This window comes from Diachasmimorpha longicaudata, chromosome 1, assembly GCF_034640455.1.
Source record: "Diachasmimorpha longicaudata isolate KC_UGA_2023 chromosome 1, iyDiaLong2, whole genome shotgun sequence".
In the NCBI taxonomy this organism is placed as follows: Eukaryota; Metazoa; Arthropoda; class Insecta; order Hymenoptera; family Braconidae; genus Diachasmimorpha; species Diachasmimorpha longicaudata.
In genome coordinates, this window is record NC_087225.1 from 14,383,377 (window position 1) to 14,400,273 (window position 16,897).

The 16,897-nt window shown below is 41.5% G+C and overlaps 1 protein-coding gene and 1 long non-coding RNA gene across 6 annotated transcripts in view; one reads left to right on the forward strand and one right to left on the reverse strand.

Moving 5' to 3' along the window:
- Positions 1-16,897, reverse strand: part of Twin (twin) — a 339,039-nt gene that overhangs the window by 177,334 nt on the left and 144,808 nt on the right. The gene's annotated exons all lie outside the window — the stretch shown is intronic.
- LOC135161171 (uncharacterized) lies at positions 6,666-16,635 on the forward strand. The gene is made up of 3 exons (XR_010298713.1): positions 6,666-7,367; positions 10,905-11,164; positions 13,487-16,635. It is a non-coding gene; the product is annotated as an uncharacterized LOC135161171 (long non-coding RNA).

Below are 16,897 nucleotides of genomic sequence, written 5' to 3' on the forward strand. Positions count from 1 at the left end.
TCAAGGGAATATATAATATAAAGTTAATTGACTTGGTTTATGGATGTAAAACTAACACATGAGAATTACTGATTAGATGTGTTTGTCGAATTTCGACTAATCGAGTTCGCCGAATAGAGGCGCGCGAATAGTGGAAGAATAACAATTCAGAGAAGCAAAAGTGCACATCATATTCTCCCATTTTCATGTTGTGGCTTAAATTAGGGCTCTCTCCACTATTGACACAATTTTCTTCGCGTCCAATCTCCGTCGTTAGTATGAAAGTTCAAAAATACCGGTGCGGTCCTCATTATTACCGAGAAAAGTACAGTATTAAACTAATTGAATCGTCTTGCCGCGGCGGCGGAGAATCAGAGTGAGAAATGGTCAGCGTTGAAGAATGCTAAATTGATTGGCAATTCAAATTACGCCGAGCGCACTCGGATTTTATCATCATTCAGTCTCTTTTCATTATCATCCGTTAGCCATTAAAAACGGTATCCGGCCGATAGGCTGAATCACATCAGCTGTCTCTTGAAAGAAAAATGATAAAATCCCAGTCAAGACTCTTGAATTAGATTCGTCGAAGCGGTTAGTGGCGTCCATATTTCAGAGAATAAGCGGATAATACAGTGTATGCAGCCTGGAAAAATAATAAATCCAGGGAAAAGACGCGATTGAATCCCCCAGGATCAAATTCTCCCTGGGGATCAGTGTCCAAGTTGGAGAGATAGCCTTTGCTATAATTGAATCACGTGTCTCTCTTATTTTTCCCGAACATTTTCTATTATTCCCGTATTTTCAAAGGTTTATTCTACTACGTGTCTACTTCATGATAAACCAACAGTCCGGTGTGTATCGCTCGAGTGAACAATATGAAAACAGAAAATAGTATGGGAGAAAATAAAAATAACCAGGGAAAAATGAATAAAATGAAGGAGGGGAAAAAGGTGGACGTATGGATGCGCAGCATGTTCAAGGCGTTGATGGGTGTCTGGCGGGTCACTTCACCGTTGCAAGGGCCTCTTCAGCTTTATCTGTCGGCAGAGCAATGCTTCACATATTGCACTAGAAAAAGTTACGCTTGGAATCTTGTTATTTTTGGTTGCTTCCTTGAGACGTTTGTGTCAAACTCCCGTTACTTCTTAATTATAAGTGATAGATAGCATTATAAAATTCGTGTAAATTGGTGACACGTCCCCCGGAATTAGTGACATGTTCGTGACAAATAAAAAATAAATATCTCAACGTCAAAAAGACCTGTTCTACTCCTCAATCTTCCCGACCTTCGGGGCCCGTCTGACCTCCTGAAGTCCCTAGAGACGGAAATGATGAAAAAAAAAATGTTCCATGGCCTCGCAAGAACAACGATGGAAACTGTCTCGTTAGTAGTTGGCTGGCGCGCGCGCCACTGACACTTCAAGTCCAGGCATTTTCTTTTCCTCCTTGTGCTTGGTTTTCTCACTGGTTGCGCTCGTGCGCGACCCAGCCGTACACGCGAGACCCCATTCAACGTCAGACTGTCCGTCCTTGATTCATCACGCATTTGGGAGCATTAGCGGTTTCATTCGTCTCGGGATTTTAAACAGAGTTCGCGGTCAGTTGGCTGCTGCAACCTCTCACGTCTGTGACCCCGTGTGAATTGGCATTTAACACGTGTGCTCTTGTACTTCGCGTGTTAGCTGAAGCAACACGATTGTGGGATAATATCTCTTCGGAATTGATTATTTCGGAGAGGGAATTGGCAGTTGACATAGTTCTCGGACTGGAGATAATCACGATTTGATGGGGTCAGTTCGATACAAAATTTGTTGCTGTTCGATTCACTGGAGGATCTCCTTGACTTGCGGGGAGCTTCCCAAGATAAATGTCTCCTGCCTTATCGTTTCAGCCGGCTACGTGTTTAGCAATAAAGAGGGCCATAATGAAACTATGAATATTCATTGATAATAAATTCAAATATAATTGAACGGACCTATCATTCAGAAAAATGCCACGTCTTTAAACCCCAGATTAATATCATTACTCAATTGATAAATTATCATATAACATTATTGCATCAATTTTCCCCCAACGGAACTCACTTTTTGCCAGATCACAGTCTAATTACCTCACCAGCATCTCCACTCAATTTTACGACATAGTTCACTTCACCAGGACGAAGGAGTCCATCACTCAATGAATACCTATCGCGAATACCAATTTTAAAGCATGACTCTCACTCCCAGATTGTACACCGACCGCAACTACCGTCGCAAACTGGTACTTAGAAAGCCACCGATAAATTCTAAAAGTGTCAAATTTTCTCGGAAGCAATAATATGGTCGTTTAACGCTCCCTCCCGCCCCGAGAGGACGAGGCACCGTCTTCCAATGACGTACTTCTACTTTCACTCTCCCCAGGGAAGGCGTAAACCAGGATTATCGGTGAAACAGGGCCACTATGACAGCCCTTTTTATACCAGTGGTTTTGAAACTATTAATTTTTTATGCGCAAACCACTGCTCACGCTTTTTCAAGGTAATTCCAATGGCTGTTGGATGGTTATTGGATGGGCATCGCAGTGAAAAGGGAATTCTGGTGGCTCCTTAGTCCCATCCATTCTCGTTATTTTCTTTCAGGCAACTTCTTGCCGGTGGGAGGGACTCGGACATTTCCAAGACCCACAAGAAGGTCAATTCAGAATGAGTGGGAAGAAAAATATAACTTTCCGGGCCATCAATCGTCATTTTCGTGCCTTATGCTCCGTATTTTGGGGTTCAGACGAATAATAAGAAGTGACAGCCGTCGAAATAAGCAGTGTCGTTGTGTTCTGGGCCTCTTATTCGTGAAATTCTTGGAGAAGTTGAGCAGAGATAACCGCAAGAGGAGGTCTTGTACAAATTTTTTTTCATTTGAGATTTAAGTATAGAAATTTTCGGGAAAAATATTAAAAACTATTTGAGTAATAGAATTACGAATAGATAGACTATTTCGAGAAGACCATATATTTTGAGGAAAAGCAACAAAATAAATATATAGAAAAGGAAAATAATTTTTTTTTTCATATTTTGAGGTAAGAGGCAAGCAACGCTGTGATTCGATTATCCCAGAGGATGTCTATGCGCGTCTGGATTGGCAGAGAATGGTGGAATTGAATGTCGCAAGTCGTTAAAACTTTGTGCGGCACGCTGCGCACGATTACGTAATCCGTTGATCGGTTGGAAACGAACGATTGTCGATTTTCCGAGAATACGATTGTATCCACAGTAATAGACTTTCATTTCGAATGATAAAATGGATTTGACGAGTGAGCAGCACGACTGTGAACTCTACTTCAACATTTCAATTTTACGAGTATTCAATTATTGTTTTCGTAAGCTGCCTTGTCATCTGTCGCAGGAGAAAATTCCCACAGATGTTAAATGAAATTGAATCGTCAAAGGCAAAGGGCAAAACCACAACTCACCATGATAATTACTGGGAGAGAGCGTTGAATACCACCAGAAAATACATGCATTGCACGAAAATTCCACTTATATGTCAGCCTCACGACAGGAACAAACCGAGACAACTCGACAGAATCGCTTGGCCTTTAGCAGATTATGAAAGTGGGACAGAACTGAGAGAGAAATGTTTCAATCTGAGTGATAATGTCAATGTGGCGGGAGTCAGGAAGTCATTCACGTTTAATATTCGTGGATTTTTTGGTAAAATTTGCGAAAACTTCTGGCAATTTTTATTCAATGAATCAATCAATTCTCTCTCACATTGAATTTGCTTCACCAACTGGAAGTTCTTGTGGAGAAGCTGGCCAAATTCTTCCAACGTTTTCTGCACTCCCCGACCATGCATTAGCTTGTTCAAATCATCCGATGGTTGAACGCCCAGACATCAATTAAATATGTCTCATTATTCCATCCCCACAATCATTGAAAACCGTATCGGCCCGCGAGGAGCGGATTATTCCAAAACAACCGGGTATGACGGATAAATATGAAGAGAGTAATTTATCACGCGAGTAGACAATGGAATGATCCAGTAATGGGGTAATCTCCCAACACAAACAACATGACATGCTTCTTCTCAAGACATACATTCACATTGTAACCCCAGCTGAAATTATTATGGGAAAAGTACACTCGGAATTGTTCATTCCGCGAGATAAGAGAATAAATAAGAAGGAAACGTATACGTTTGTTGAGGATAATTATACACTGACCTACTCATCTCTTTCACCTCACCGTACTTACCTGTCTGCACCAACCGCTTGAAATAAAATTCATAAGCTAGCACTAACAGCACAACGAGCAACAAAGAAATTTCTCAATTCACGTAACTCGAGTCAATGTATCAATTATCCTTCGTTCACAGCCACTTGGTGCGTAATTGCATGGACTTGGTGGGGATTACAAACGATTGCATGTGTTAAATTGTAGTCATGTTGTGAATGAGGATGATCAAGGTGCACGGAGAGAAAAATTCCAGATTTTAGTCAGAAAAATTGAGGAAAAAATGACAGTCCAGCAGAAGAATTTGCTTTCGTCTTTGCGCTACATTCCACCTGAAAATACCATCTGCACCCGCTGTAATGTACAACTCGCGGCAATATTTCTCTTACTTTTCTCCCCATGCGAGTCGTCGATTTTTTTTTCATTCCCAAGATGTGGGCGTTTGAAAGAACGAAGAGTTTCGTGATAATGTCAATTAACGAAACGGGGACAGGCCAACTAAATTCTTCTGCCTGTATAATTTCCATAATGGTCCGTCAAACAGCTGAAAAAAAAATGGCGAGAGGAACGCGGTTTTGACGTAATGCGCAAAATGCAGTGCCCGATTTGATAACAACCATCTCGTGAGGTTAACTTCGTTAACTTTTACCTAATACTCTTTCATTTTTCGTCTCACCCACTCCCGTACCTACTTCGCCGTGGGCTAGCTCGTGCGGTTACTTTGGTTACCCGCAAAAAGCGATGGGGTCACGAGGCAGTGCTGTGAGAAAAAATTGGATGCATTCATCGTATTATTGGTGAGTGGATAGCAGAGCGATGTGGAGAGTTACCAAAGGGCTTGGGAGGAAAAAAATTCGGTTGAGAGAAGAGAGCAGCAGACTGTCACCGTTCCCCTTTGCAAATTCCCTTCGGGTGGAAGGAGATGCTCGGCCATTGAGGGGTCGGAAGTGGATGGATGTCAACGGATAACCGAGGAGGACCATCCACCTGAATGAAAGATATATTCTATCTTGCTTGTTTCCTCCGTTCAACATCTACACTAGTCCCTATTTTTTGTCGTTGGGTCGTCCTCCATGTCTGCTCATGCATACGATCTTGGGTTCGAGATATTTCGTCAGGTGAACATACGGAACGGAAATGTTTGGGTTGTGTCACGATGGAGCGGAGCCACAAATGTGAAAAATGTGAACTCTACAAAAATTTGAAGTTCACCGAAAGAGACGTCTTTCACTGCTTAGGATAGATAACCGAACCAATTTACCATTTGAATTTCCCATTAATGAATAATTTTAAAAAATAGCGGAAATTGTAAAATGAAAACTTTAATGTGCTGAGCTGTTATTCATCTTTTTGACTTTAGTGTATGTTTACGAGTAATGATGAAGACTAACCGCGCGAGTGGTATTTCACCCTACCGCCCGATAAAAAATATGTGATTCTACGCTACCAAACCTGATATCGGTGAAAGAGAACTTGTGCAAATTCTCTTGGAATGGAAATATTTGTGGGCACCCTATATGCTACGTGAAAGGTGAGAAAATTTTTCTTTACCTCCGCCACTAAGGAGGTGATTTTGGAATTTTTCCGGAGGAAAATCGACTTTTGCTACAGTCGAATTTTCCAGTCGGGAGAATTTTTTTCCCGAGTTTATTAAAACAATAACTGAGTATTTCGTCGGAATGGGAAATAGTAGGGTGTTATCCCTTGGATTCTATCCATCCCTGTATCTCTCGTTTCCTCCCTGTATTTTCATTCTAGTACCGATGGTCACCCAAGCCTCCGAGAGTGGAGGATAACGAGGCGGCGTCGCATAAACCCATGCGCCCGTAACAATTTTTTTTCCCATTGGTTCTCCCGGTTGCATCAACGTTCTCAGTTGCATAAATGGATGGACCCACTCGACCATCGGATTATTTGCAATATGGGGGAGGGGGAGGAGGGGGATTTATGTTGCAGGTATCGAGACACAGTTGAGGACGAAGAGTAGTTTTCCTGTTATCAATCGGATATTTTTGGGTGAAATGTATTGGCAACGAGATGAGACTGTGTATGAATGTAAAAATGTTTCTCTTTGTGAACGAGAAGGTCTCGTCGAGAAATGAACGCTGGTGAGGGACTACAGGGAACATGAAAATCAGGGATATTGAATGTATTCCATGAACAGTTTGAAAAAAAATTGAATTGCACATTTTACCGTATCTTCAGACCAATTTTAACGTATGTAGACGCAAGAACATGAAAATTGGCTGAATTCCTCATTGATTTGCAATTTACAAATATATTCCCCCAAAGTTTTCTGGGTTCCATTAATTTTAGTTTTTGAAGGTTGCACCGTAAAAAATTTTCCAAAGTGTACGGGGCGCTTGACACCGTTACTCTTTACAACGGCCAACTTGAGCCCTTTGTCCTCCCTTTTTTGAGTGATGTGTAATCGTCAAAAAGTCGCCAGTTAAAAACTTAAGAATGCCCACAAGCATTCATTAACAGCGGTACAGTTAATGCGACAACCGCCGTTACTCCAAATAGCGTCTTCTTCACGCCTCGGAAGACCTCTAAAATGCACTCTCTCTCCATTTCCATTTTCCGCAAGAAAATCGCCTGAAAACGTCCGTTCAAGTCCTCAGTGAAGAACCACCAAAGGGCGCTCCTATAGAAATAACAGCTAACGGTACCCAATGAACCAATACCCGGGCATTCCCTTCTGGACAGTTGGCGAGCTAATTAGACAATAACGGACACAGTATTTATGACTGGTTTGAGCCATTCTCCCCGTTGCTATTCTCGTTGGCACAAGTTCTTTTGCATCGCGCCCCGAAGCTAAAACCACTCCTAACCTTGGTAGTCAATATCTGTCCGAGCTAGATTTTCTTCCGATCGACTTCATGGGGAATTTTGTGTTTTTTCTCTCCCGCAGGCTTGTCCTTTTTTCCTCTCTGCCCCCGGCGCCGCAGTCTTTTCACTGAGAACTAGCCACTATCCATCGCATTAGAGGTGGAGTGAGACACAGAAAAGCCAAGAGAGAATCTACGACTCCCTCGGGAATCCTATAAATGTGCTGGCGCCAGAGAATCTGGATTCAATTACCAAGTAAACCTCGAGAACCATTAAGCGCCGTTCGAACGTGTAATTACGCGTAACCGTGAAATTCGTCTCAATGAAGTTGGTGAGGGGATAGCCGGTGAGTTTGTGTGAACTATGAGCGAGAGGATACCAATGTTACATGATCGTTTAAATGAATTTGCATTGACGTTCATGGCTTAATTCCAATCTCCAATCCCTGAGGTTTCACGGATTAATGGAATGAGGGGGGTATAATGGGGTAAATGAAACTTCAGAGTTATTTGGGTACTGTCGTTAATTTCCTACTAACGCAGACAGTTTTGACAATTTAAGATGGACATTTTTGGCATTTACGGTGCGGGAAAGGGAGAATTTTATTGTATTTCATTGGAAAATTAAACTCTAACTTTCATAGTATTTAATTTGAACAATTAAACCGTAAACATATTTGAAAATTTTCGACTGTGTAAATATTCGTATTTTGTTAAAAAATTCATCAATTGAAAATGCTCTAACCAAAGGACCAACATTTTAACGAAAATAAAGTCATCTCTGAACGAACGTGGAACAAAAATACTCTCGAAATAAGTACACTCTTATCGCATTTGAATGCGTCATTTCCCGGTGTTCACGCACGAGAGTAGCTAGCCCGTTCACCTCTTATCAAACTCCCATGACTCCGTGTAGAAGGGAGGAAGACCCAAGCGATTCCTCTGCTATTAACCCCGAGGATAGTGTGCCTCGTAAAAGCACATGAGGGAGGCCGAGGTACTGAAGCCGCCTAAAAGCATCGTTACGCGAATAAATGTGCCTAGAAGTCGTCTCCCATACAGCCCCCCCCCCTCTCTCCCAACCCCACCTGCACATTCGGGGGTTTGTGCGCCCTTAAATTTTTCTTCTCCCTCAAAAGCCGTCGCTGAGTGGAAAGTACCCACCTAATGCCACTCATTTTTTCTTCGTTCCCTTCGTTTTCCGGTCGTAGGAAACACTAACAAGCAATTCTCAGATTCGAATACAGCTGAAATGGTGGGAAAATTCTCCCATTACTGTGCCTTCGGGGGAAAATGGAAAATCAATGGAGCGTTCAAATCGAAATTGATGAAGTTGATGTTTACATCAGTGTAACTACGGTGATAAAAATTAACATCGCATTACGGGATAATCTTTTAGCGAATTAATGAGATTATTATTGAGGAGATGAATAAAAAATGTGATTAAATCGGAGTGCATTTAATGCTGGAATTTAATTAATTTTAATTACTTCTGCGTAGCAAAACATGTCATTGGAGTACCCTTAGAATTTTTTGAAATCGTTAATTTTTTACCCTTAAATATCAAAGATCTTTAACTTATTCGACACTCGAATTTTTTTTATTGAATTGCTATCTCTTGAATTTATTTAAAAATATTTTTGTAGACACGATAATCGAATGGCTTCAACTTATTACAAGCGATTGCCGCACAAGTTTTTCTACCAGTTACGGTAAAAATAGAGTAAGTAAACTGGTCGTGCGCATGAATATTACACCCGTGAGGAAGAGGGGACTATCAGTGTAGGGTCGTTGAGGTAAATGAAGATGCGACTTGGGAAATATGCAAGGAGTGCTGTAGCAGTGTGAATGAGGTATGGGCAAATGGGAAAGAATAACGACCAAGACTCACTGGGAGGGAGGGGGAGTAGATAGGGAGGGTCGTGAAGTAGGTGAGTATGGTAAAATGATAAGAGGCGTGGATAGGGTGGAGGAAGGGAAAAAGGTCCCTGGCATTTACCTAAGAACCCACTTTGTATTCCCTAGCCAGTGGGTTGTTTAAAATAATCGTTACGAGCGCCGATCTTCATGGCCGAGTCGGGTACCACCTCTAGTCATTACGGGTTTGTGATGTTACCGGTCATTTCATCACAAAAACCCATCGCCTCAACAATTCGTCCTAACGTTTTGCCTTATTATTTCACGGTCTGAATTTCACGTGTAATTTGTTATGAGGTATCTGGCTAACAATGCTGTTATTGATCAATTATAATTACGTAATGGTACATTATTTAATGATGCCTGTAAAAAATAAATTAAAATTCATGAAATACCATCCCCACCGAACCTGCCTTCCGCACTGTTGTTATTCCATCAACTCTGATGTACACCCCTGTGGAAATACCTCGGATGATCGGTACGGGGAACCGAGGGATTTGGTAATGCCAATACTTCTCGACTACATCAGCCGGTGCATCGGGAAAAATCCATGGAGACTGAGAAGTGGGATTTCATGAGGGAGAGAAAACTACCGACGTTAAAGTAAGACGGACGGAAAAGAGTGAGTGGCTGATCCTCCTTGACTCCCTCAATGCGGGGTACAGAGGAAGCTTTACTCAAGACTTGCGTTATCTATATCTCTGTCTTCTTTTGGCGCTCCACCCCTCTCTCCACGGTGCATTGGAAATCTTCGTGCGCCAGCTTTCAATTGTAAATTCTTCATTCGGCCATTTTATTCCTTTTTCCCCTCAACTCCGCTGCTTGGATAGATCCTCTCCCTCCCTCCCCCTCCCCTCCTTTTCCTTTACTTCAACCGAGTTGCATTGTGTTGGGCAAAGATTTCTGGCGCCGTGGATACATATTCATGGTGGATTGGAGGAGTTGCAAAGAGTATAAAATGAAAGTGGGTGAGAGAATGAAAAGAAATGAGGGAAAGACTTGCTATGCTCCTTACACGTTTTCACAAGGGGAGAGGGGGCTCGGATGAGAGTTCTATACGGAATCGGAAAAAGCGTTTACGTTCGAGTCAGTCGAAGAAATTGGGTGAGGAAAATTCGCAAACTTTGCGGAATGTTCTTCAGGCTTTCCGCCTTTTTTCTGTCTGTCTTTCTCAGTGCTCTGTCTCTTCTCCATTTTTTTTTTCAACTGCGATTAAAGACAGTGGAGGGAGTAATGGTTTTTGTATATTGACATACCCTCGGGGGCCATTTGCAGTTGCCACGCTCTTTCGTTTTTTCTTCCTGTTATCTAGCTCTCTGTTAATTCAATTACATCCACCCTCTGTCCGTTGGTTTCCAATACAGTAGTGATCACTGGGTAAACTCCGGCGGTCTACGTCTCTAACGTTCTCTGCACTTCACACCAATGGGGGAAAGGCATTATATAACCAAAAGTTTTTGGCCAACTGCCGCCACTTGGAGTGTTACTGGTACTTTCTAGGAATTTTACAGGGGAAAAGTTTTTACCTTTTACAAGGATTCTGTGGGTGTCCCGAGGACTTTGTCGGCTCGGTCGAGCATTCGGTGGGTAATTTATGATCGCCAGTGTCTGATTTTTCGTTGTTCTGAACATCGATTTTTCAACTGACCAATAGGGGAATCTCCCAATGGATTTTTTTAATGTTTATTTTCTTTCCAAAATTTTTAACTCCCTGAAAAATGTCTATGTATATTATCTACCTCTTTTAAAGAATCAAATGTCTGAAATTTACAATTATAAATCCGCTTTAAATTATTGCGACAAGAGTATTTGATTGGCAGTGATATTTTTTGAAAAAGATAAACTGAAAACTGATTACACTGTCAGCCTCGCGATTCTAATTTACCTCGACTCAGCTATCTAAACTCCACACAGGAAGTCTACTCCCTTACCTATCTCAATGAGGTAAAAATACTTCTCAATTGTAGAAGAAAAGCAGCAACCACCCTAAGAATTATTAGCCAGTTCCGTGGCCACGCATCCTGGATTACCGGGTCAGCGTAAGTTCCCCGAAGTAATCATTGTACTGAGCAGACACGGGTACCAGGTAGTCTCTCGCCTGCGGCGAGACAGAAAATAGAGTAAGAGAGGATGAATACCATAAGTGGATCTTCACCAATGATGGAGAGAGACACGGCAGTGATACGTAGGACGCCCAGTTGAATGCCGTGTAACACTGGGACTCGAGGTAAGACAATACACCTTTGACAACCGTTAAATTCAAATCAGTTTTGCTGATAGGAGTGTAATAGAGGCGCCTCGGCCCCTTGTAACAAGGATGAAAGCGTTGCACGACTGATTGAAGGGTGGGGCTGGGGCTTGTAACGAGTTGGGAGATTCAGAGAATTCCTTGTGAAAATTGTGTGGGTTGAGAGGTCTTTGTAGCGCCCCGGGGATGGTTTTGCTTGTACTCTATTCGTTGTAACTATTATGTGAATGCCGGGTCTCGACAAGTCATCCGTGCACATCACGCTGCATTACTCTTGGGTATAACCTCAAGCATAAGGTGTGTACTCTATCAAGGGGCTGCATGGTGGGGAATTTTGTGGAGGTACTGACCAATCCTGCTACCACCGATACACCGAATTACAATATTTTCGAAAAATTTGAAGAATTAGGAACAAATTTTTCTTTCTATAAAAAGGAACAACAGTTGGAGTGTCTAAATATGTAGATTTTCGATGAATATTGCTTGGAATATCTCTGGAATGACCAAAAGTACAATAAATAATTTAATAAAAGTTTGTTACCTCATCGCGGCGGAGTATTCATGATTGGTAGCCACCACTGAACATTCATGAACACGATGGTGAACTACAGTGCCCTGGGTAACGACACTGGCTTGGATTACGATTCCGGAAACGAATGGAGAGAAGCATAAATGCAGACGCACTGGGTTGATGCGCCCGGTCGGATCAGGACCAGGTCGTTACCGTTAACCCGCCTAGTCGTCTGGTGTGCGCCCACGCATTGGCCATCATTATTGTACAAGCGAGTATAATGTCATTACGCTGAATGTTACGGGGGGCGCCCAAAGCCCTGGAATACGATAGTCCAACGCGTGCTGCTCTTCATGCTGATGCAGTTGTATTGGCTCACACTGGGTGTGTATTACTGGAGGTTTGAGGATGGGAGGTCGGGTGACAAACGATGGAAGTCGGCTGAATAGTGCGTTTCGCTGGGGTTACGTATTGCCTGCGGCCACCTGGGGCCCTACCACACACAAACCTCACGTGTACTGGAAGGGATCCACTGGTTTTGCTTGAGAATCATTTACGAGGGGAAATGGACCAGTACACAGACAGAAGGGGCCAGCGGAAGCCAAGATTCTAACGGCTTATGAAGCACCAGACGAGCTCTTCGAGTTTTGATGTGCGGATTTGATGAGATAATGGAGAATCCATACTGCAGGAGCTTTAGGATCCTGTCATTTGTATTCAGTGTTTGCGAGATTACTCATGGGTTGCAGATAATCCTAGTTTATCTTTATTGGCTTTTTCGTTATAATTCTTTAATATTCAGTATGAGTCGAGTTCTCTTGATTGTTATTAATGACGATAAATTTGACGTTGATGAAGTTAATTGTCATTAATTAAATCTGCCAAAAATTTTATAACTGGAATCTGAAATTCGAATTGTGTGATTATATGGGAAAAAATCCAGATTTCTAATGATCAATAAATTTACTTCGAAACTAGCGAAATATTTCATGTTAAAGGAGAACAGATATTGAACTGCACCTTCGAGTGAGACTCATGATTTACAGTATGGATTTGATGAGTTGAGATTATAATTATAACTCGGAATAACCAATATTTGTGGGGCTGATGATGGGCTCTCGGTAATTAATGTTTAACGATCGTTCGAGGGAGGAATGTTAGTTTGACTCGTTTAATTGCTTCACAGTTTACACGTACCATAGACTACGTGCAGATACTTTACGTCAGACGTCTGCTCTGGGAACCTCGGATATATACAACAGATTAAGTGGTACGTCTAGTATTTCTTGTGTTCCGGGAGAAGGGCAGGGTTAACGAGCTATACGGAGCGTTCTTAAGAATATCAGCGACAAGAGTTGTACTTCCAGCGGTATATGACGTAGATACAGTTACAGATAGACACTCGAATTGTTAAACTGTCATTTCGACGTAGATACGTTTATGGTTTCATTATGGGGGATCGTTTTGGGAAGAAGTTTATGGGGCAGTGCGATCAGAGTTCCCAAGAAATTGAAAGAATTGTCGGGTCAGATGGTCTGCGCCGACAGAACGATTTAATTATTCTTAACAAGGTTTCTTGGCTGTTAATTTGATTTTTTATTAGTCAATAAATGGTATTAATAGATAACGAGTCTTGTTAATCCAAATCACATCCTTCCGACTTGGATTTTAAAACAGGAAAACCACTAACTTTTGGAAAAAATGAAGGAATTAAAAAGAAAATTCAAATGGTCTGGAAAATTAATCCACTCTCGTTTGATTACATTCTGTATTTTTTTTCTGAATTCTAGACAGTTATGGGGCAATCATCGATGACTTTGAGATAATTGAGTGATTGAAATGGTGAGTGGAATTGATATACACGCATGAGGTAACACTATTCAATTCAATATCTACGTACCCATCAATATTGACAAGCTAATCATTGAGCGATTAATACACAACGAATTGTTACAACGATACCCACTATTCCGGTTATCGAGATTGCACTTGAAAACAACGATTCCCCCGTTCCTCTTGTTCGTGTTTTCCAGCTTCCCCTCTCGATTATCGTTCATTGGCTGCCACTGGTGCTACGCAATCGAGAGGTATCTCGTGAACGGAATAGGAAATTCATGCAAAAAGCATTCGAATGTTTCAATTACCCAGCTAGCCAATGATGAGTTGCGATCAAACTCGAGTATTTCAATGGGTGAATAATTTAACTGTGAAAAAGTAGATAGAGAAAGGCGCAAATCGATAATTGACTCCAAATTGCTTTTAGGCTTATCTACTGCTGGGTGCACTGGGGATGAAACTCTATAAAAAATGGCCGTTAATTTAATGCTGGGAGAAAAGTTTTAGTGTTTAACAAATCGTAAATTTACGATTATCACTGGACAGGCGATGGTTATGGAGATGAGAATTGGAATCGAACAGTGCGGAAAAAGTCGATTGAACTCTATAGAAGCATTATCCGCTTGCGCACTTCGGAAATTTTAAGCATACGACGGTTCTTCGGAAATTTTAAGGAATTTTATTGTTGGGAATTGGCAACTGGACAAAGACAATCGGCACAAGTTGAATTCCAATGCTATTGTTCTATGAAAACTGATAACAATCTGAGAAATGTTTAATTAATTTGAAGTCCCATGGGATTTAGTACTTAATGTCCATTTGTTGATTGAACATTCAGATAAAGTGGGAAATTCTCATCTGTCTGATGTTAAAAAATTTGAATTCCATTGAATCAATTTTTGAACCCTCTTCCGGTTTCATAATATTTTTTCTCAATAAAGCCATAAAAATGAAACAGTATAAAAAGTGCATTGATATCCTGAAAGATTATTCCAATAGAAGAAGGGAAGCATAAAACATTGTACTATAACTGGGCATTGGAATCGCTCCTCAGTAAAAATATCGATCGAACCAAGTTCTCGGCTTTCCCTCCCCATAATATGTGATCGCCAACAATTCAGTAATACTCTCCATTTACTCGCTTTGCAGCTGTTAACCCGCACCTTAACACCAGTATCCACACACTTGGTAACCTTCCGCGAAGGCACCATCATTTCGTTACGGCATGCGCACTGACGTATGCGGAATGTTAATTTATTAAGTGCCACGATCCATAGTAGCCCCGTTGGATGTGCGAGCTCAGACATTCAGCGTCTTCCTCTCTCCAAAGCAATGAAGTACCGGTACTGAGGGGGAATATACACCAAGGGCTTCCTCAATGCCTTCTATTCGTATTTCTCTTGTTAAGTATCTGTTTAAACTCGTCTGTTGGTTAATGGCTACTCCCCTGGATCTCGGCAAAATCGTGTAAGCTCGGGGTTTGGTATACGCTGGACTACCAGGGCAACTGTGTCCGTTCTTCCAACCACCAACGCTGAAAACTCACCGACCCGTGAATACACGCTCCATCGAATGTCCTGTTATAACTCGATGAACTTACGCCTCGGGAGGAAAAAACAACGGGGTATGGTTCATAATCTGTAATTATTGCAACAGTGTGCGCTATGAGGAGCACTCTTTGGCAATCAAGACGGGAGGAAGAAGTGGGTACAAAAAGCCTGAGGGGGAGAAGAGTGGGCACTCTGCTGAGATGATAGGGTTTTGCCAGTGCAACCGGCAGACATCATCTTATTAGTTGATTCATTCATTTCAGTGATTCTCTGCTTTCTTGGGTTGGTTCCTGTAATGCGCTTTGAGATACTTCAGACTTGTGGAAAATCTCAACTACAAGTTCTCAAGTGCGCGGGTTTGATAGGAGGTCACGCGGAAAGAAAAATTGAATAAAAATTGCGAAAAATAAGTGATCAGTCCTTTTCTTACATATATGGGTTAAATATATGGTAAAAAGGCGTTAAGGTGTCATTATGGCAACAGTGCGTTACGTGAGCGATCTTGGCAGCCAAAGCGGTAAAAAAAAATCGGACTAAAGAAACCGAGGAGATGAGCGGAAATTCTACTGAGATGATGGGGTTTTACTTGCAATTGGCAGACATCATCCCAGCTGACTCATTCATTTAATTGAGCCCCTCCTTCCCCGGAGTCATCTCAATAACGCTCTTTGAGATATTCAAGTCTCTCGGAAAACATCAAATTTAAGTTCAGTAACATACGGGCCGGCCCCAGAATTTTTGCGATATGAAGACGCGATAAGCTGTAATTATTGCAACACTGCAAAAGCACTCTTTGGCAATCAACGCGGAAGGAAAAAGTGGGTACAAAAAGCCGAGGGGTAAAGTGGGTATTCTGGGGAGATGATGGAGTTTTGCTCGTGCAAACGGTAGACATCATCTTCTTAGTCGGTTCATTCATTTTCGTGATTCCCTTCTTCCTCGGGCTTGTCTCGATAATGCTCTTTAAGATACTTGAGACTTGCGTCTTTAGAAGTACAGACTCACCTATACTGCTACTGAATCACACCTACGGAGAAGTATATCAGAAGGAATCCGCTTACCTAAAACAGAAAGATGTACTTGTGAAATAAAGATATCACTGCAAAGCTCAAGAGGTGGAGTAATTGAGGCATTATAAACGATCTTTTGAGGCAGACAGTTATTAGACTAGGGTATAATACTCTCATTAATTTGCATAGCCCAGCCAGTTTAACAGTACATTTATTACGCTGGGCACTGGGCGGTTCGTCGCAGGACTATTTAAAAATGTGCTGTCTTCCTTAATTTCGCAGATATTTCCCCTGCAATTTTGTAGCTCAATTTAAAAATTTTCTAAAATCGAGAAAAATACAGCTGTGCTTTGGAAGATCTATTTCTCCAGTTGACCCACCATTTTTGTCCAGTCTAGAATTAGCAGAAGAAATTTTTTCTGTATTCAATTTTGAATGGTGAGAGTATTAGAATTGAAAGATTGATGACTAGGGAGGAGGTTGTTGTAGCTTTAAAATCACCTCCTGAAGAAATAATGGATAGAAAAAAATAACTACTGAATAAAAACCTTTTAATTCTTTTAATTAACAGATTGGTTATCTGCACCGCGTAGATGATGTTTTCATGTCAGAATAAAGTCTTTATTTGAATTTGAAAAATTTCCATGAATTATTCATAACGACGTATGGGTTTGGAAGTAACTGAATTTGATGAGAAAAATTATCGAGCCGATACCCCATTCGACACAAACCTGATAAACAACGATGTAGTTTCACAATTTCATCCAGTGGCACCATAATTACCATGTTTTTCCTACTGAACTAC